Source organism: Lactuca serriola, chromosome 5, assembly GCF_051521515.1.
Source record: "Lactuca serriola cultivar US96UC23 chromosome 5, Lser_US96UC23_V15, whole genome shotgun sequence".
In the NCBI taxonomy this organism is placed as follows: Eukaryota; Viridiplantae; Streptophyta; class Magnoliopsida; order Asterales; family Asteraceae; genus Lactuca; species Lactuca serriola.
This window is the reverse complement of record NC_136412.1, coordinates 56,704,807-56,727,188: the sequence shown is the minus strand read 5'-3', so window position 1 is coordinate 56,727,188 and position 22,382 is coordinate 56,704,807. Positions and strand designations below refer to the sequence as shown.

Here is a 22,382-nt window from a genome sequence, read left to right as displayed (position 1 = left end):
CGAGTAAGTAAAAAACGCATAACAAAATTATGAATTTAGGATAATAGAACTAAAATCATTAACCTAAATTGTTCTATCTATAGATTCGAAACAAAAGAACCATTGACTACTTGGATTAGATGTGAAGATCTCACACAACCTAAATGGCCATTGATTGCCTACACATATATTAGCACATTTTAAACCTAAATTGCTGCTCATTTTAAGCTTAAAAGGTTAAATTGCTGCTCATTTGTCTTTTTTCCTATCAAACATAGTACATACGCCTATGCATGATAGAGGTTAACGTAAATAAGTGTTACTAAATCATAGGGGTGTCCAGGTTGGGTTGGTTTTGGGCTAAAACCGAACCCATCCTGTTAATTTCGGTTTTCAATAATTTAAACCCAAACCCAAACCAATGGATTCGGTTTTTTGAGTTCTTGGTTTTCAATGGGTCGGTTTTTGGTTTAAACACAAACCCAATTACAACCTTACTTGTTGATAGATAATAGTGACATTTCTTATATAAGAGAAGAAATGGCTTCATGTTTGTGTATTGAGGTAACATTCAAAATAAAAATGAACACAAAGAGAAGAAGAGGGAATGGGTTTGAACTCGAGGCCTGTTGTAGAGTACAAGCTTATTGTTGGATTAGGCATCTAAGCCCATAACTATTTTTGGTATGTACTTGACCTGGTTGTAGCATGGTCCTTTTGGGTTGCCTTCACCAGAGCAACTTGACTGGATGATTAATGGAGAAAGAGGTTATTATGGTTTATTAATATATTATATGAATAATATATTAAAAGAGAAATCATATTGGTCAAGAATTAATTAGGAAATTAATTTTATGGTCAAAAGATATTAATTGAACCTAAGGGACTGGAATTGCAATTATAAGATAATTGGATTTTGGGCTGAGTATCCCTTAGGAATGGGATAGACGAAATCATGGTGGAAGCCCACTTTGGATTCACCTAAGGCCTTGTTCTAGAAGGTTCCTATGGACTGCTTAAGGCCTAAGCAATCAAATTAGGGTTTTGACTGAAACCCACCCTAGCAGCTCACCTATATAAAGGACCCTAGGGCTTCACAATTCGGCTACCACTTGAACCCTAGAGATCAAGAGCCAATTTTGAGCCTCCTTCCCCTCTCTCCAAGATCATCCAACTTACATTGGTGTTTATGATCGATTAGAGGTATTACACTTGTGATACTATAACTCTCAAAGGTTGAATATTCTTGCTACAATTGAAAGGTAATCATCTAAACTTGTTTTAGTTATTGTTTTCGATTTTGTATGCTAGTATTAGGGTTTAAAATCTGTGGATGATTTGCATGTATAATTAGAGAAACCTAGATCCAAAGCTTTAGGGTTTGCATGTGAACCATATGATTGATGTAATGCTCATAACCCATCAGTGGTATCAGAGCCTAGGCTGTTTTCTATTGTATTTAATGCCTTGTTTGATCATTCATTGCTTGCAAAATCAAATTTTCTGCCCTCTGACAGTTGAACTCGTCGAGTCAACAAATGAACTCGACGAGTCCAGTCAGTGACTCAGCGAGTCGGAGAGTCAGAAAGCAGATATTTCGGGATTTTAGCCTGTTTTGGGTTGGGATAATTACCAAAAACGTTTTTGATTAATAAAATTTGATTTTTATTTAATTGATATGATTATCCTCATCCAAATAGAAGATAATTGTAAACTAATTAGATAATTATTGCCTTATATGATAACTTTAATTATTTGAATTATTTGATTGCATTATCTTGCCATGAAATTGAATTAGGTCAAATTTAGATAATTACTAATTAATTGTTTAATTAAATTATTTGTAATTTGATCTAGAAAGTTTTGAAAAGTTTCAAAACTTGCCCTAAAGTTTTGGAATTTAAATTTTTGATTAAAAGTTTAATTTTGAAATATTTAAATTCTAAACCCTAGGATTTTGCAAGTTTAAAATTCAACCCTTATACTATTATAATATTATAAGATATATATATATATATATATATATATATATATATATATATATATATATATATATATAAAAGATTAAGCTAGTCTTATCGTTAGTAGGCCTCATTCACGAAGCCGATCTATAAGGAGGGGGTATAAGGTTGCTGCCTATAAAATGGCAGTTTAATGGGTGTTCACTCTCACCAACCGCTTCCTTGATTGGTGGAGGGTCGTTAGCCGAACGGGTAGGATAGGACAACTAATTCCTCATTAATCGTATAATGATTAATAAAGTAACTAAATGTTTTTTTAATAAAATTCCCAATCTTAGTTACTTAAGGAAAAATGTGAAATGATGTTATTCTATGAAATTACACTTTGCACCCTGCCAAGTCGTTAGTGGAGCATGCGTGAATAATCGACACACTAATATGGACTAGCAATGGTGGCAAAGGGTGAATCGATGTTTATCATAGATCAATGGAGAGTGTGTGGTTAACCGACACATTGATTAGGTGGTAAATGACATCGAGAGCACCAAGTACATTTGCATGGTTATTCACACCTTGTTTGTGATCCTCGGTATCCCAGTCACAAACTTGAAGGGCATATTGAGATTTAAACATGCCATTGAAAAGTTCAATGAATCTCAAAAGATCTAGGAGTTTCAATACATTTAAAACTTAATCTCTTTTTTGTTTTTCATGGTGGAAATTAGTGAATCGTCATTCACTTACCTTTAAATTATTTACGATTAGATTATGGCATCCCTCTTCTAAATTGTAGATAATGTTGTTGGATCCTAGCCCTAATTTTTCATTTGGGTGTTTAATTGGGGATTCTTATCTAATCAAACTTTTTTCCTTTTCTATTTCAGATGTCTACTTCGAACAACAACAACGCTTCAGGCTTGAACCCTTTTGGCTCATTCTCACTCATGAATTTGTGTGGGAGGGTGATATTCGATGGGTCCAACTTCAATGATTGGATCCACAACATTCTAATGGTCACTCGTTACAAGGAAAAGGAGTATGTTCTCGACAAGGAGCTGAAAGAAGTCAATGTCAACACTGCAACTCCCGAAGAAATTGCTGCCTACGAGGCTCACGAGCGAGATGCTATGAAAGTTAATTGCATCATGCTGGCGACAATGACTGCTGAACTCGAGAAGTACGATGATGACTACTACCCTTATGAGATGCATCAAGATTTTATGGATAGGTACCATCAAAGTGCGAGGCAGGAAAGGTACGAGATCATCGTTGTGATGATCACTACCAAGATGAAGGATGGAGAGTCCATCATGGCCCACCTACAGAAAATGCAGAGATATGTGGACCGCTTGTCGAAGTTAAATGTTAACTTCGATGAGGAGTTGGCCATATATATCATTCTACACTTCTTAACTCTTTGTTACAACCAGTTTCGTATGACCTACCACATGAACAAGGAGGAGGTCACTCTAAGCAAGCTTCAAGGCTTGCTAAGGATTGCTGAGAGTAGTCTAAAAGACAAATCTGTTGCATCAAATCCTACTACCGCCCTCGTCTTGGCAATTAGGCAAGGGAAGGGTAAGAAGAGGAAGGCTCCTTCTAAGAGCCAAAAGGGAAAGTCCCACGATGTGACCTCTTCAAGTGGAACCAAGGTTGGTCCCGCTACACCCTCCTCAAATCCGAAGGATGAAGAGTGCTACTACTACCACGAGAAAGGGCATTGGAAACGAAACTGGCCGAGGTACTTGCAAGATATAAAGGATAGGAAGACAAAGCCATCCTTCGTAGATATTTATACTATTCAATCTAATAACTCATCACATGCTATGTCTTGGGTCCTCGATACAGGATGTGGTTTTCACATTTGTTCTGATATGAAGGGTCTAAGAAGAAGTAGGGATGTGGAGCATGGGAAGATAAACTTGATCACGGGAATAGGAAAGCGTCGTCTGTCACCAAGATTGGAGTTTACTCTTTAGTGCTTAGTAGTGGGTTAGGTTTAAATTTGAATAATTGCTGTTACTCGTTAGAAATGATACGAACCATTATTTCCTTTCATGGTTCGTATAAACCAGGATTTAGATTTTTGTTTGATAATGAAAAAGGTTCTATTAACGCTTTCTTTAATGGTTCTTTCTATTTTGAAGCATTTCCTTGTAATGGTATATATGAAACTATGATGGTTGTAGACAACTTAGGAAATAATGTGTTGCATATCGATTTTTCCAATAGTTTGAACAAAGCATGCTTGTGGCATTGCCGTCTTGGACATGTCAACAAGAAGCGCATAGCCCAACTCCAAAAGGATGGGGTATTGGAGTCATTCGACCCTAGGGATGATGACATGTGAGAGTCTTGTTTTCTTGGAAAGATGACCAAGTCACCCGTCTCTGGCACTTGTGAAAGGGGTGTGGGTTTATTGGATCTCATTCATACCGATGTATGTTGGCCCTTTAGATCCACCACAAGGGATGCAAGCCGCTTCTATGTGACTTTCACTGATGATTATAGTAGATATGAGTATATCTACTTAATCAAGCACAAGTTAGAAACCTTTGAAAAGTTCAAAGAGTTTAAGTAGGAAGTGGAGAATCAGCTAGGCAAGAAAATTAAGATGCTCCGATCCGATCGAGGTGGTGAGTACTAGTCTTGAATTCCATGATTACCTCAAGGAATGCGTAATTATTCCACAGTTGACGCCACCTAGGACACCATATTTGAATAGTGTGGGTGAGAGACGCAATTGAACTTTTCTAGACATGGTTCGTTCCATTATGAGTCGTGCTTCATTACCTATCTCATTTTGGAGGTATTCCTTAGAGACTGTCGTCCATATCCTTAATCTAGTCCCGACTAAGAAGGTTGCCAAAACACCTCACAAGATGTGGACATGGAAATCTCCCTCATTAGCACATATCAAGGTTTGGGGTTGCGAGGCTTTCGTAAGACGATAGACTCACGAAAAGATCGAACCTCGTAGTAAGCAGTGTATTTTCATCGGCTATCCGTAGAAGTCCTTTGTATATCTCTTCTATAGACCGAGTGACAATGTTGTCTTCGTTGCGAGGAGAGGGGTTTTCCGAGAGCAAGAACTCATAAGCCAAAAGGACATTGGGAGGCAAATTGATCTTGAAGAGCTTCAAGAATCAAGTGATGAAGGAACCTCTAACGCTGGCATTCAACCCGAGGAGGAAACTCCTGTTGAACCGATTAACAAGTCCTTACCTCTTAGACGTTCCAGTAGAGTTAGTGTTCCGCCTGTGTTATATGGTTTTCATATAACAATTTAGGGTGATATGTTTATTAGTGATAGTACACTAGTAAATTTGGATGAACCTAACAGCTATAAGGAAGCCATGGCGGTCCCGGAGTATGAAAAGTGGAAAGAGGCTATGGACAGTGAGATTCAACCCATATATGAAAGTCAAGTTGGAACTTGGTTGACAATGTACCGGGTCGTAAGACAGTGGGGTGCAAATGGATCTTCAAGAAGAAGACCGACATGGATGGGAAAGTACACACTTATAAGGCGCTATTGGTTGCAAAGGGCTTTACTCAAAATCTCGGAGTTGACTATGATGAGACCTTCTCACCAGTTGCAAAGATAAAGTCTATAAGGGTTATGCTAGCGATAAATGTTTTTCATGATTATGAAATATGGCAGATGGATGTCAAAACGACTTTCCTTAATAGGAAGTTGGTTAAAGATGTTTACATGAGTTAGCCAGAGAGTTTTGTCGATGCAAAACACCCTAATAGAGTGTGTAAGCTTAAGAAATCCATCTATGGATTGAAACAAGCGTCTCGCAGATGGAATCTCTATTTCGATGAGAAAGTCAAAGAGTTTGGTTTCTTGTGAAGCGAGGATGAGTCCTGTGTATATGTCAAAGCCAATGGGAGTATAGTTAGCTTTCTCGTTTTGTATGTCGATGCCATACTGCTCATAGGAAACGACGTCCCAACCTTGCAGGAGGTTAAGTCCTAACAAAACATTATCCCAAAAGTGATAATCAATAATTAGAGTATCCCAAATTCCAAATAACATTAAAATCTGAAGGATGTGCACGATTACTCCTTTGCATTGCCATGATCATCTGAAGTACTTGAAACAATAAACTTAAACTATAAGTCAAATCTTAGTGAGTACCCACCCCCTCCCAAAGTACCACACAAAAACATATAACTAAACAGATATCGGGTCCACAACCTCCTGGTTGGATTACCCTTGGCCCACAACTTTTTGATTGGAATGTCTCGTCCCACAACCTTTCGGTTGACTTGCCAATACATACCGGGTCCACAACCTCCTAGTTAGATTACCCCCGGACCACGGTTGGAATGCCCCAATCTGTTGACAGATAGCACAAAGCAGTACAGTCTCAACCCCATAATACTATGTCCACACACACTGTAACAACCATAAAAATTCCAACCAATTTAAACTTTTCAAAAACAACCCAATTTCATAAACTTATTACAAAAAGGTTTTCAATACAATTATTATCAGAGTCTTCCCAGAACCATATCATAAAACATAAACATGAGGAGCGGTACGATCACACCTTTGCCTTGCCATGGTCTCCTGAAGTACCTGAAACATTTTAAACCACAACTTTAAGCCCGAATGCTTAGTGAGATACCCCCAAAATACCAACCACATATACCATACACATAACATGCCATATCATAACAGAACATAGAACAACCATGCACTTCGGGTCTACTGTGTGACTGGTCTGTCGCACCGGGCCTTCAGTCCACCTGGTCCACCCTCCGAGTCTAGCCATATCCATCGAGTCTGCAGTGTGGTTGGTCCACCCGCACCGGGCCTTCAACCCACCTGGTCCACTCTCTGAGTCTACAGCATGACTGGTCCGCCCGCACCGGGCCTTCAGTCGGCCTGGTCCACTCTCCGAGCCTCGGCATGTCTGGTTCGCCCTCGTGTGGCCTACAACCTATCCTGACCGCTCGCTGGGCCTTCGGGATATCCGGTCCGCCCTGGGTATGTTGGCCTACAACACAAAGCAGGACCCGCCTCAACCCAACCCCAGTCAACCAACCATGTGCACATAAACATATAACCACATAACAATTAATCATCAGTCAACCGATCTAGCAGATCACATACATAGCATACTCTAAGCAGGATACCAACCTAACAGGTCACTAACATATACCATCCTAACTACCATGATGCAAACATAGCAAAGCAATAACACAACAACAATACCCGGATTACATGATCCAAAAAGACAGATTACGCGGCCCAAATACCCAAACATACCCCAAACCGCGGCCCAAAAATCATGATCCAAACAGACAGATTACGCGGGGCGTACCTGCACGTACGCTTAGCGTACCAGCTCTATGACCAGTACGCTGGGCGTACCTGCACGTACGCTCAACGCAGTGCTCTGTTAAGTCATTTCCTCATTAAGTGCTTACTACACCATTCCAAGGACTAAAAACTCAGATCCATGTCTTATTTCACGACTTAAACCATAAAGTCACTGACTTGGTGACTTAATATGGCTCAAACCAACTCAAACTTCCAAAATGAACTTCTACATCCAAGAAAAGGACTAGATCTCATGCATGGGCTTAATAGAACCCCAAAGGTTGTAACTTTACTGCTTATGGGACTCATATGACTCTAAGGGAGGCAACCCTGGTCTTAGAAATGAGCTTAACTCGCCAAGACCCAAACTTGGGACCAAAAAGGTCCATAAACTTGAACTAGAGGAGATTTAAGAGATTAATCATCAAGCTCAAAATGGGTTCTCCAAGGTCAAACACACCCAACAATGGAGGTGGGACGGCTCTCTAGGGTTTCTGAGGGTAAGAGAGTGTTTATGGAGGCTAGGGTGAGAACCATTACGTTCCTTTTATAGTTCTTAACCCAAAAATTAGGGTTTTAAGACTCTGAGCGTACGCCTTAAACACCCGCGTCCAACTTGCCTCATTACGCTGGGCGTACCCATGCGTGTCCCATCTTTCATGCATGGTCTTTTGCTTCACTTTTTCCCATTATGGGCCATAAATGTCCATATCTTTAAAGCATCATAACTCCTTCATTCTAGATCCGATTCTAATGAACTTTATATCCACGGAAAGGTGGCGAGAAGATCTTCGCTTCTAGCAGCACACCCTGATCCGAAACCTTCCCGAATAATAACTCATCGCTCATGAAAGACCGAAACGCCTTTACTCTTGATCTCGGGAACCCATCAATAGATATTTTAAGAACGGGGTGTTACACACACATACACACACACACACACACACACACACATATATATATATATATATATATATATATATATATATATATATACCTAGTCAACAGACAAACATACAACTTAACAGATCAGTACAACATAGCAACATCCTCAATACCAGGATACATATTCTAATGGGCTGACATTGGTGCCTTCGACCCATAAGAACAGTGAGGAAAACTCACCTCTCAATTCGAACAAATAGTTGAATAGGTGATATTACCATATTTATGCATGTTTTAGGCAATATTTACTTATATTTTTATACATATTTTGGTTATTTGCATTGAATAATGATAATTATAAGTTTAAATTATACTTTGCAGCTAAATAGAAGTGTTCTTGAAGAAAAGCGACTAAAAACGACAAAGCTTGGAACTTTGGAGGCGTAGAGACTAAAAGAAGAAGAAACCCACGTAAGAATCTAAATTCATGACATGAGGATTGCTTACTTACGACGAGAGTTAGAATATTCCATAAGATTAGCATCACATAGATGAATCCTTGTCAAACACGGACACTTACAAATTCACGTCGTGAGACATACTTGCTCACGATGTGAGTACGGTTAATATAGAAAACTATATATATATATATATATATATATATATATATATATATATATATATATATATATATCCTTGAGTATTACGTTTTAAAAAGCTTTTGGCTGACTTGGAGAGTTTCTGGAGACGAAAATTACAGAGTTCAAAGGCCTGGTAGTTGGTTTACATACCAAGGAAGAAGGAGAAGTTCATAATTAGCTTAATAGTTTGGTACATTTAAATATGTTTTTGAATATGATTTGTGTTAGTTTGTTTGTTAACATGTCCAACTAAATCTATCTGCTTCTGCTAGCTAGATGAAGCTGGAGCTCATGGTTTCAATACTTTAACTTTGATTTACTTGTTGGTTATGACTTGTGTTTGATTGATTGAACCTAGCATGTTTGATTTAATATTTGATTGCTTTAAATTCTTATTCTGTGTAGTTAGTGAATATGAATCTACATGAATTTGAATACCTAATAATTCGGTGAACACTAGTTTATTAGAGCTAAGATCAAACCAACTTAGATAAGTAATTGAACTATTCAATTTAGTTGTGCTAGAGAACTCATATTATGACCGTAAGTGTGTTTTTCAAATCAATCTTACATGACTCCAGTTCTATTTAATAATTGATTCTGTGTTAACTATTTTGTGACCATACATATATCTACATGAATTAATTAATGTTAGTAAATTTAGAACTGAATTGGTAATACTATCTTAATTGGCAACCAACAGTAATTGTCATAACTAATTTATAAACCATTGAGGGAAAGTGGATTCGAACTAATAGAAGTGTTTTGTTTATTGATTGAATTTATGTTAAAGAATTAAGTTTCTAAATTTGCAAAATTAGATAAAACCCCTTCCTTTGTTAGAAATTAGGTTAATTTAATAGTAGGTAGATTAATTAGTTAAAACCGTTCCCTGTGATCGACACCCGACTTACCAAAACTATTCTATAATTTGACTAGGTACACTGCATAGGTGCATTTTAGTTAGTTAAGTAGTTAGGTTATAAATTTAGAATTAGGTGTACCTATTTGCACGTATCAAGTTTTTGACGTCGTTGCCGGGGAACGGAGTATTTAATTGTTGATTTATTTGCTTTAAATTAATCGATTCTTTTTGTGTGGTAAAACTTACAAAAAGTTATTTTTCAGTTTAGTGTTTTCTCCAGTACTGAACTCACGACGTGAGCTTTATTGGCTCACGACATGAATCTAGTAATTTTTAGTTTTCTTTGTTTTTCTGTTTTAGTTCTATTTTTTGTTTTTATTTTTGTTTATTTTGTAGAAGTTCATGACCAGAGGCTCTAATACACCTTTGGTGCCACCATTTGAAGATCCAGAGTCAACCCTTCACAAGAAGACAGATAAGAATGTAGGAGTGAATGAAACACCAAAAAAAGTCATCTTTCAAAGACCTCTTTGGAAAGAATTTGGGAAAGAAAGTGGGAGAGTCGAGTACATCATCAAGGGACAAAAGCTAGATAGAAAGATTTGAGCAAGATCCAAACCCAAAGGAGTCCGAGTACGAATCCGAGCCTGAATTTGCATTAAATAGAAGTGAATCTGAAGACGAGTCTGATAACGAGATGGTGAATATTAAGAATATGTCCATGGGAGATTACAAAAAGCGAATTAGAGATGATGCTGGTCCTGGCCTAATACAACCTGCAATTCCTACACCTGCCCCATTCGAACTGAAAGGACACACCCTTGCTGTACTTAGGGATGTACCATTTTTTAGAAAGGATCATGAGGATGCTTACAAGCATTTGAATGAAGTAAATGACATAGCAGATTATTTCAATATCCCAAATGTTCCTAGAGAAACAGTCTTGCTGAGGATGCTACCAGTCACTTTTAAGGGAGCTGCTAAAGACTGGCTAAAGGCACTACCACCTGGTGCAATCACTACTTGGGTTCAAATACGCGAATAGTTTTTAGACCATTTTTGCTCACCTTCCAAGATAGCTAAACTCAAAAAGGCAATAGAAAATTTTAAGCAAAATCCAGGTGATTCACTTTATGAGGCATGGGAGCGCTATAAGGGATTGTTGAGAAATTATCCTCAAAATGACTTCAATATACAGCAAGAAGTGTCAATATTTTATGATGGTGTTAATGTCATGACAAGGCAAATCCTTGATTCTCAAGGAACACTTACTTAGAAAAATTTGGGGGAAGTCAAGGAGTTAGTTAAAGAATTTGCAAAGCATTCTCGTGAGTACCATAATCCAAGAAATGACGGAGTTCAAGGAAGCAGGGGTGGAAATTCTGCATACATGGCCGCTATAATGGCCATGCTTGATACAATGGACAGGAGAATGACAAAAATGGACCAAACATTACATGCTATAAGAGTTGGATGTGAAAGGTGTAATGGTCCACCCTTGACTAAGGATTGCCACTAAGATGATAATGGGTATAAAAAAGCTCAAGTTTGCTATTCTAGTGGGGATAAATATGATGAAGATTGGAGAAAACCAAAGAGGAAGTGGCTGCCATATGACGAATACAAGAAGCAAAAAGAAGAAAAATATAAGCAGACAAGCTGAGGCTTCTACCAAAAAGAGCAACCACCATCCGAGAAGAAGGTTAACTTTAAAAACATGTTGACCTGATTTATGGAAGCTTCTGAGAAAAGGCATGATGATACTGATGCAATGCTGAAAGAGCACATGAAGATGATGAAAGAACAACATAAAATGATGATTGATCAGCAAGCCTCATTAAGAAATCATCAAGCATTGATCTATAATCTCAAAGTTCAACTTGGTTAATTAAAAACTTTGGTAAACAACAAATTATCCTCACAAATTCCTGAAAAACAAACTCAATCCCATGTCCATCATCAATGATGATCGAGAATGAAGAAGAGACCATTTCTAAGTTATTTGAAGCATTAGAGGAGGAGCCAAAACTAGCCGAACCAAAACCGAAGCGGTCAAAAATCGAAGATAATATATGTGCTTAAACACCGAACTCACGACGTGAGCCCTCTATGCTCATGACTTGGGATCAGTTTGATTAGAAAAATTCAGAAATTGTTCCGGCTTATCGTCCGCCTTTACCGTTTCCGTCTCGAGATAATCTTAGTCCACTGGAAAGGGAGCAGCATTTTGAGTTTATAAAGTACGTAAAGGGTATTCTTATAAATACTCATTTTATTGAGTTATTATCAAAAATTCCTGAGTACACATAGTTCCTACAAGATTTGATAGACACTCGTCAATAATTGAAGAAAAATTCTAAGGTTATTTTAAGTGAGCAAAGTTCAAAGTAGTGCTGGGAGAGTTACCTAAGAAGATGGGAGATCCTGGACGCCTCACTCTTCCATGTGAGTTTGGGAATAAGGTGAAGACTTATGCTTTAGCCGATTCTAGGGCTAGCATAAATTTGATGCCTTATTTATTTTATCAGAAGTTGAATATTCAGAAGTTGAAGGCTACGAAAATGACTATGCACATGGCAAATCGTTCCGTGACACAGCCCCGGGGCATTGTAGAAGATATTCTAGTTAAAATTGGGAAATTCGTTTTTCCAATAGACTTTGTGGTTTTAGATATGAAAGAAGATCCCTAAGTTCCGATTATTCTTGGCCGCCCATTATTTAATACTACTGGAGCCTTGGTTGATATTCGCGAGTCCAAGCTTACTTTGAGAGTTGGAGATGAAGAGGAAACTTTTGGAATAAAAGAAGATTTCCAAGGGAGTGATGTTCAAGGTGAAGTATTCAATATTGATGAAAAAGATGAACTTAGAGAATTGGAGAAGTTAATGGAAGAGGAAATTAAGACAATTCAACAAGTCAAGCGTACGAAACAAAGAGCATCCGTTCCATTTTTTGTTGAAGTGATTGCTTTTACAACACCAACTTCTTGGGTAAGTAAGGAAAGCGACGATTTATCGAGTAACGAGGATGAAGACGAGGTTACTTCTAAGGACATGACTTCAGCTGATGAAGAAAAGAAGATTACATTAGAGCTTAAAAAGAATGAAGAAAGCTTAGAGAATAAAGGGACCAAAAGAAAGCTCGACGCAAATGAGATAAAAGCTAAAAAGGAAAACTCGAAAAAAGCGTATAAAAGACAAGTTCAAGCTTACAAGAGGCGATGGAAGGAGCAAAGAGTTCAGTTGGCGATGGACTCTTCAGACAACTCAACGTGAGGAGGCACGGAGTCCGGCTCACGAGTCCATAAAAAAGAACGGCTTCTCGGGAGGCAACCCGAGCCCGGTTTGATTTTCTTTCTAGTTTTTTTTAGTTTTTAGGAAAATTAATCATCTCATCGTCCAAGTAATCTTATGAATGGTAAAACAGTAACTGTAGGGTCCCTGAATTAAGTGGTAATTAATTAAGATTTATAGTTAATAAAAAAAATTGGATGTATTAAGTGAATATCTGATCAGACCAAACTCACGACGTGAGCACGAGTGCCTCACAACGTGAGTTGAAAGGACATTTACGAATCACTTTTCTGTTAGCCCAATAAGTATATAGGCCCACTTGTTGATTAATCAAATGGCCCAACTGATAGCCCAAAACTCACGACATGAGTCATTACAAATTCACGACGTGAATGTTAAATTACACAGGACCACAGATAAAGGACTAGAACCCACTTTCACCTAATCACTTCTCCATTCCCACGCAATGAAGCTGTTTTTCCTGGTCCCCCATTCCGGTTGCGGCCAAACACAACTCTATAGTCCATTTTTTTTATGTAATTTTCACTTTAAGGTAATTATTTCTTACTTCTAATGGTTAATTTTCTTTAGTTGTGGAATAAAGGGATTAGGTTTGTGCTTAGTCAAAATAACGGAATTTTGCCCGAAACGTTATGTTATACCCATTGCATGTTACTTGTTTAGGCTTAGAACCGACTTAGGAGAAAACCCTAACAACAGTTTCAGACTCATTTGTGCATAGCCTTGAACGATTCGTTTGGGCAGGCCGAACTCACAACGTGAATTTCTAGGGATTCACGACGTGAATTCTGGGCTTCATGCAACCTGTTCTGTTAACCTTCTAATGTGCTGGAAATTTTGTTTTGTTTTGTTGTTTCTTTGTTTTTTTTTGCGGGAAATGGCTCCTAGGTATGAAATTCCAGTTGGGGTGGCTAACTTGCATCCATTTTATGTATTTCCAATGAATGTGTGGAGGGATGTTTTTACACGGTATAGCAATCGTTTGGGTTGGTTACACAACCAAGAGTTTTCAGTTGCCCCGACTGGGAATTGAAAAAGATTAAGAGAAGTTGGATTGGCTGATAGGTTGAACCCATTTCTTATGAAACTATTTATGAGGAATGGGTATTCTTTCACGTGCAAGGAGTGGAACAATCTTTTCGCTATTCAAGAGTGGGTTTATAAGGAGCTGTGTGTGGAATTTTTCTCTACTGTGGCATTTCACAAAAATGTCCAATATCCCACTTTTCCACAAGAATTAGTTTTCCGTTTAGGCGGAGAATACCGAGAGTGTAGCTTGGTTGAGTTTTCGCGGAAAATAGGTTTGTATGAGGCTCATGAGGCCATGTCTCCCGAGTTCGCTATGTTTTTTACGAGAGGCCGCCCGTGGTTATGAGGGAGAAACATCGGGGCTTCAATTATGGAGCAATATCGCATCGGGAGTGTTCAATTCCGGGGTGTCACCGGAATGTAGTATCAAGTCGCCCATTCACCGTCTTATCCACCGACTAATCTCCTTTTCCATTCACCACAAGAGCCATGGGGACAAAGTTACCAACATAAATTTGTTTTTCTTATGGAGTGTTTTATAGCTAGGGGTGTGTTGCAACATCCCGTACTTTTTGGCCCGCTACTTGGCGGAGTATATAGTGAGTTCCCGCCCTGGGAGCCCGATATGTGGAGGAAATTTTGTCACCCGTTTGGCCCGATCTTACGGGGTGATAGTTCCCGACATTACAAGGTCACTAACTTGTATGGCGGGAACTGAATTTTCCTTGGGTTATTTAAAGATGATGAGGGTGGTGACCAATTATGGGTCACATTGGGGTATCGTGCACACTGATGATGATGAAGAATAACCAAGCACGCAACCCGAGCAATAATCGCAGCCGAGACCTCACCGACGAAATGTGCAACCATGTGGAGAAACGGGAAGAGTTCATGTATTTGAAGGAGGAATGCCCACCGACCCATTCCAAAGTCGGGTGGGTTCTTATTTGGACAACCTTCGTGGGGGTGTTAATTATAATACCCAACTTGTCGAGGGTATCTATTCCCACATGGGTGTGGTTGGACCACCCACCGTGCCGACGCAATGTCCGTATATCCCGACATGGGAGGAACTTTGGATGCCGAGAGGAGATGGGGCTGGAATAAGCCGGGAAATTGAAGATGAAGATGATGATTAATTGTTTTAGTTTATTTTGTTTATTAAAGTTTGGTTTTGTTTTTGTTTGTTTTTGGGTGTGTTTGGATTGTAAAACTATTGAAGTTATTATGTTATTTTTCTATTTCCTTTGGTTAATTTTCAGATTTGCTAGAGGAGTCGCGGGAGAGGAATGTCGAGAAATTAGTTCGTTCATATTTAGCCGAGAGAGCGTTAGAATCGAGAGTCGAGATCCACAATTAGAAATAAGTGTGGGGCGAGTCAAGAGAGAGGATAGAGTTAGAGAAGAGTCATAAAATGATGCATTAGAAGGGTCTTAATCCATTAAGACATTTAGTTGAAGTCAAGAGTTGAAGGCAGAATTACTTTTTGTTTGCCAGTACTCACATCGTGAATCATTAATGTTCACGTCGTGAGTCAAGTTTTAATGGTTCCAAGAATTCGTGTTTTAGCGACCTCATGACGTGATTATTATTATACTCATGTCGTGAATTAGGTATTTCCATACAATTGAAGACCATTGACATATTATTATTCCATGGTTCACCGTTATTCTTCTTGGGATTTATATGGAGACAATTATGGCTTATTTTTTCAATCAGCCAATGTGGTGTGTACTTTCCCACATTGTTCTTTCCGTTTTCGAGATTTCCACTGCATTTATTGAAGACTGAAGTTTCCATTCCATATTTTTCCGGCACATTACATATCTCGCGTGATCAAGATCCAAGTTCCTATATAGAATAGTCCTTATTCAAGATGCACAATTTTTCTACACATTTGAAGTTCGATCTCACCACTGCTATCCCAGGGGAGTCGGTTCCTTTTTCTCCCTTTTATTGCTTTTAATTTATATCATGCATACAATGAGGGCATTGTATGTAATAAGTGTGGGGTAGGGGGTCGGAAAAGTAAAGAAAAAGTAAATTGCTAGAAATGGGTAAATTTAAAATTTTTAATAGGTTTGAAATAATAATTTAATCTAGTGATAATAATTTGAACTTAAGTTGCTAGTATTATATGGGGTGATCCGATGAGAGCTCAAATGTTTAGTTGAGCCAGTAACGTTATAGTGCATTTGTGGACCCCTTTATTCTAGTGAAATCATGGGACAAAAACACAACCTCGCTTAGTTTGAGGATCGCAATATGTTTAGCATAGCGTACCAGAAATGTATCTAGGAAAGCTTATGTAGTCATTGCACTTAGGCTAATACCTTAACCAATAAAGGTTGAAGTTAAGCGCCCCTACTTAAGCATGTAGGTTTTTGAGTGAAAAAAGTGAGTTGTATGTAAAAAAGAAAAGAGAGAAATTACTATTAAGTAAAAAGTCAAAGAATTTTTGGAGCAGTCAAGTATAAAGTATGAAGATCAAAGATAAAAAATTCTGAAGAAATTCAAAAGTTGAAGATACCAAAAATCACACAAAAAGGTGGTGAATTCAAAGAAATTAAAGATCAGATATTCAAGAAAGGAAGAATTCCAAGAGCTCCATTGTGGTATCAAAAGTTGTACTTTCTTGATTATGTATGTTTGGGTAGCTTTACAAAAATACCTTGAGGTTAGAAAGATTTATGCGGATGGATTAGGAGGGATGCATAAAATGAGTGTTGCTCAAAAGAAGTGGACGAGTGTTTATGAGGATTATGAGTATTCAGAATTAGGGGAGGGGGGGGGGGGTTCCTTAGGAAAATTTTAAACACAAATGCATGCGTTGCGATCTTAGCATAATGGTTGAGTTTGAATTGGATTACTCTATGTGATATTAATGATACGAGTTTGAGTTTAAATAATTAGATTTTCTTGAGGGCAAGCAAAGAATAAGTGTGGGGTATTTGATATTGCCATATTTATGCATGTTTTTAGGCAATATTTACTTATATTTTATACATATTTTGGTTATTTACATTGAATAATGATATTTATAAGTTTAAATTATACTTTGCATCCAAATAGAAGCATTCTTGAAGAAAAGGGACTAAAACGACAAAGCTTGGAACTTTGGAGACGTGGAGAATAAAAGAAGAAGAAACCCACGTAAGAAGCTAAATTCACGGCGTGAGGATTGCTTAATCACGACGTGAGTTAGAATATTCCAGAAGATTAGCATCGTGTAGAGGAATCCTTGTCAAACAGGGATACTTACAAATTCATGTCGTGAGACATACTTTCTCATGACGTGAGTACGATTAATTCAGAAAACTATATATATCCTTGAGTATTATGTTTTAAAAAGCTTTTGGATGACTTGGAGAGATTCCGAAGACAAAAATTACAGAGTTCAAAGGAGTGGAAGTTGGTTTACATACCAAGGAAGAAGGAGAAGTTCATAATTAGCTTAATAGTTTGGTACATTTAAATATGTTTTCGAATATGATTTGTGTTAGTTTGTTTGTTAGCATGTCCAGCTAAATCTACCTGTCTGTTAGCTAGATGAAGCTGGAACTCATGCTTTCAATACTTTAGCTTTGATTTACTTGTTGGTTATGACTTGTGTGTTGAATGATTAACCTAACATGTTTGATTTAATATTTGATTGCTTTAAATTCTTGTTTTGTGTAGTTAGTGAATATGAATCTGCATGAATTTGAATACCTAATAATTCAATGAACACTAGTTTATTAGAGCTAAGATCATACCAATCTTAGATAAGTAATTGAACTATTGAATTAAGTTGTGCTAGAGAACTCATATTATGACTGTAAGTGTGTTTTTCAAATCAATCTTACATGGCTCCAGTTCTATTTAATAAATGATTCTGTGTTAACTATTTTGTGACCATACATAGATCTACATGAATTAATTAATGTTAGTAAATTTAGAACTGAATTGGTAATACTATCTTAATTGGTAACCAACAGTAATTGTCATAACTAATTTATAAACCATTTGAGGGAAAGTGGATTCGAACTAACAAAAGTGTTTTGTTTATTGATTGAACTTGTGTTAAAGAATTAAGTTTTTCTAAACTTGCAAAATTAGATAAAACGCCTTCCTTTATTAGAAATTAGTTTAATTTAATAGTAGGTAGATTAATTAGTTAAAACCATTCCCTGTGATCGACACCCGACTTACCAAAACTATTCTATAATTTGACTAGGTACACTGCCTAGGTGCATTTTAGTTAGTTAAGTAGTTAGGTTATAAATTTAGAATTAGGTGTAGCTATTTGCACGCATTAATAGGTATCTACTCCAAATATCAGCTCTACCCGTCACCTTCCAGAGATGTAGGAGGGTACAAAAATTCTATATGCAAGGTTGTTCCAAGCTTCCAATCTGTTCTATTTTCCTTCTTCTTCCTCTATGAACACCAAAAGACACACCAATGGCTCAAGAATGCTCAAAAACGAATTAGGAATTACAAATGGATCGAAATAGGGCTGGAAGCTGATGAAATGAATAAGAATTGAGGGTTAAGAATGTTTAAATATGGTTAAAACCCTAAAATTGGGGTTTGCACCGTGGCCACTTACGCCCAGTGTACGCATGCAACTTCCAAAAATTACAAAAATACCACTAAGGGCCAAAATGTAGTTAATTCTCATATCAAGGGTTAAAAGTGGAAATACCTCAATATCAAAATGTTAAGAATAAATCTTGAATAATCGATTAGATTCAAACAGGTAAAAGAATTAAGAACACTGAATGAAGATCAAATGTGTCGAATGATTAATAATCACAACCTTAGAAGAGCTCGATGAAGAACTGCTACTGTAAAGGCTGTATATGGTTTAAAAACTTAGACGATTACAAGACACGGTGCATGCATGCACCTTAAATAGTAAAACCCTAATAATTAATTAACGGGTGGACAGGCCCAACTTGGTGTACAAATGGACTAAACAATTACAAACTCAATGACGCAACATATAAGACCCAACAATCTCCCCCTTTGCATCACTTGTGGGAGGAGACCTTCACTATGGAGTTCGCTTCTGTACTTCAAAGTGTTTTGGAATGATGCTTAACAAGGCTTTGCGAACCTCGATATACCAAAGGATCATATCCAAGAAACACTTCTTATCTCCTTTACGATTCCCTTTGCATTTGACCATAAACTCCAAGATATATTGCAGGCAAGATGTGGTGTAAAGATGCTTATCTTCTAGATTATGGAAATCAACATATATGAAAATCCATACACCACACATCCTTTTGTATCTTCCCTGGCTTCATTTTATCAAAATCTTCTGGAGCTTATTTGGGGAGCACAGACGGCCTCTTTCTCAGAACGATTGCGATTTCAACATCCATTTTGCTAACCTCTTGAATGTATGAGATTAACATTCATTTGAGATGAGAAACAATAGGTTCATACTTCTATTCATCCTTGAGCAACATGTTGAACAACAAAATCCAATCGTATGGGTTCAGGTAAGGTAGAGCAGCAAGTGTAAACTCGCATACCTAACCCGTAGAACCTCTAGCAACCGTAAAACGAGTGGTTGGGAAACTATCGGTTTCAATTATACCTGAAACCTTCAAAAAAATTATCTTTTTAACACTCCAGGTTTCACACTGAGGCTTCATGTGCTTCAAGTAGAACGAGAAGAGCAAATGGCCAGCGCCATTGTCTGTCAGAGGAACGTTCGCAACTTTGACAAACCTACAAAACTTGAAGGCTTTTGGAGTGATTGGAAGATCCAGTTGCGAATCTTATGTGTTCCGTAAATCAAAGGATGCAACAGGCTCTAACCAATATTGGTTTGGAATATATATGGCCTCGCTCATAATTCACTCCAAAGTCCACAATGGAAATAAAAGCTTTTGGCTTTCCAATGTGACTTGAGCTTTCCCATTCAGCTTTCTCTTTCTCTTCTACTTCTCTTACAGTCTGATTATGCTCATCGATCTTGTAGAGTCTAAGTGTTATAAAAGTCGAAGTGTTTGTTTCTTTAGTTTCTCATGTTAGTTATTTTACTAAGTCACATTTTGTGCGAAGTGTATTGCTATAGACTTAGTATATTTTTTGTTCACTCAGGTTGCCTATAAATAGGGACTGAGGTTAGAAGTAGAAGAAGCTTGTCATGAGTATTCATTCTACTTAATACTTTGTAATCAGTTCTTCATCAATATAAGATCTGATTAATATTTACTCTCGATGTTCATACTTTTCATTCATTCAATCATGATTGCTTTCTAAATCTCGATAACAATTCTCTTCAATTGGTATCAGAGCAGGATTCAAACTGCATTGATCTGATTTTCGTTTTAGAATCATTTGTTTTTTGAGTAGTAACTTTACTCAAAATTTTCCGCACATTTTGGTTTTGAAAATCACTTTTGATCTTCAGATTTGAATCGATTCTGCCTTTGAATTGTTTAATCGAGTGATCGATTAGCAATTTGTGATCATTTTATTTGATCAATTCTCAAATTCATCAAGTTTTTCAAGCTTTCTAAAATTTCTCGTGTTCATCAATGGCGAACTTTAACATGAATACGATGACTTCTTTCTCTCACTTTCTTGGTTCTTCAACCAACATTCTGATGTTAATCCCTGAATACTATGATCAGTGGGCTGACAGAATGGAGGATTACTTAAATGGAATTGATGAAGAACTTTGGAATTGTATCAATGGAACAGTTCAAGCTCCTGCAAATGTTCAATCAATTGGATCATCTGCCACTTCAACTGAAGTTGCTGAACAACAAAATCGCTTGAAGAAGAATGAAAAGAGATGCATGAGGGAACTAAGAGGTGCTCTACCTCCTGTGGTTTACAATTACATTTGTTGTTGTAAAACAGCCAAGGAAATCTGGATCACTCTGACAGAGAAGTATCAAGGTAGCGAAAAGACGAAGATCAACTCTGTGAAGCAATGTCTTGTTGAACTTAAGGAATTCAGACAAAAGGATATTGAAACTCTCGAAAACTACTATGATCGTCTGAATGAGCTTGTTTTTCACTGTAATAGGTATGGAATCATGAGGTCTCTCATGGAATTCGATTTAACATTCATCATGGGCCTTCGCAAGGAATGGCGAAGTGTGAATATGATGATAAAGAATCAACAAAGTTTTGATACAACCAGCTTGAATGATCTCTACAACCAGCTGAAAACACACGAAAGTGAAGTTTCAGAAATGTTTGAAGAATCAAAAAAAAGTCTAGGAGGTCCTTTGGCTTTGGTTTCAAAGATTTCAGAAGTTGAAATTAATGAAATAGATGGTTCAGACAATGAAGGTTTGTTAATAAACTCTGATGATGAAGCTGTGGCATTCTACTCAAACAACAGAGTTAAGAAATTTTTCAAAAAGCCTTTCAATCCAAAAGGAAAGTCAAATGATGCGAAGAGTGGTGTCGCAAAAGCTAGAGGTGAGGAGAAGAAAAAGTTGGAGAAGAATGATGAAAAGCAAAAAGATGCAAAGGATGCGAAGAAACTGAAAGGTGATTCTGGAATCTATTGTCACTACTGCAATGGTGCAAATCACTTCGCAGCTGATTGCATGTTGTGAAAGAAAGAGGAGAAAAAGAGCAAAGTTAAAGATGAAGCCTACTATTCGGAAAAGATTGAAGAGTTGCGTGCGAAGACAAAAGGAATGTCATTAGTGGCAAAAGGAGAGTCTGATGAAGGAGAGAGTGGAACATATCAGATCTGGTCTTCAGGATCTGATGATGAAGAAATGAGGCATCCAACACATGGAGCTATGTTTGCAAGCTTTGAAGACAACTGCGAAGAGAATGTATCAGGTCGATGCTTCGTGTCCAAATCCACAGATAAATCTCCAATGACCACCAAGGTACATGCTATTCTTAAATCTTTTAATATTCCTTTATCTGCTTATGATGCTGAAATTACTTCATTTGATGATACTGTGGCTTATTTTGATTATGTTATTGTGTCTGCTAGTACTGAAGCTCAAAATCTAAATATGCAACTAGTTGAGACACAGAGAGAATTAGAAAATAAACGAAGCAGAGTAGACAAACTTGAACTGCAGATCAAAAATGTAAATTGTGATAGGGACAATCTTGGAAATGAAGTTAGGTTGTTACTAGCACAAAGAAATATCTACTGTAACTCTGCTAAACATTTGTATGCGAAACTAACTGCTTTACATCATTCATCTAAAATTAGCAAAGAACAACATAGGAAACTTTTACCTTTTCTTGAATATGAACGTGAAAAAGTTGATGTTGTTTCTTATGATTGCGAAAACACAATTGCACAATTTGACAAAGTACCTGATGATAGATTCGCATATGGTATTGTCAAAATTGATAAATTCTTGAATGCTGATGAGTTGG

At 37.4% G+C, this 22,382-nt stretch overlaps 1 non-coding gene across 1 annotated transcript; it reads right to left on the bottom strand.

Moving 5' to 3' along the window:
* Window positions 1-10,750: 10,750 nt before the first annotated feature.
* LOC145055914 (small nucleolar RNA R71) lies at window positions 10,751-10,857 on the bottom strand. The gene has a single exon (XR_013685461.1). It is a non-coding gene; the product is annotated as a small nucleolar RNA R71 (small nucleolar RNA).
* Between the last annotated feature and the right edge of the window lie 11,525 nt (window positions 10,858-22,382).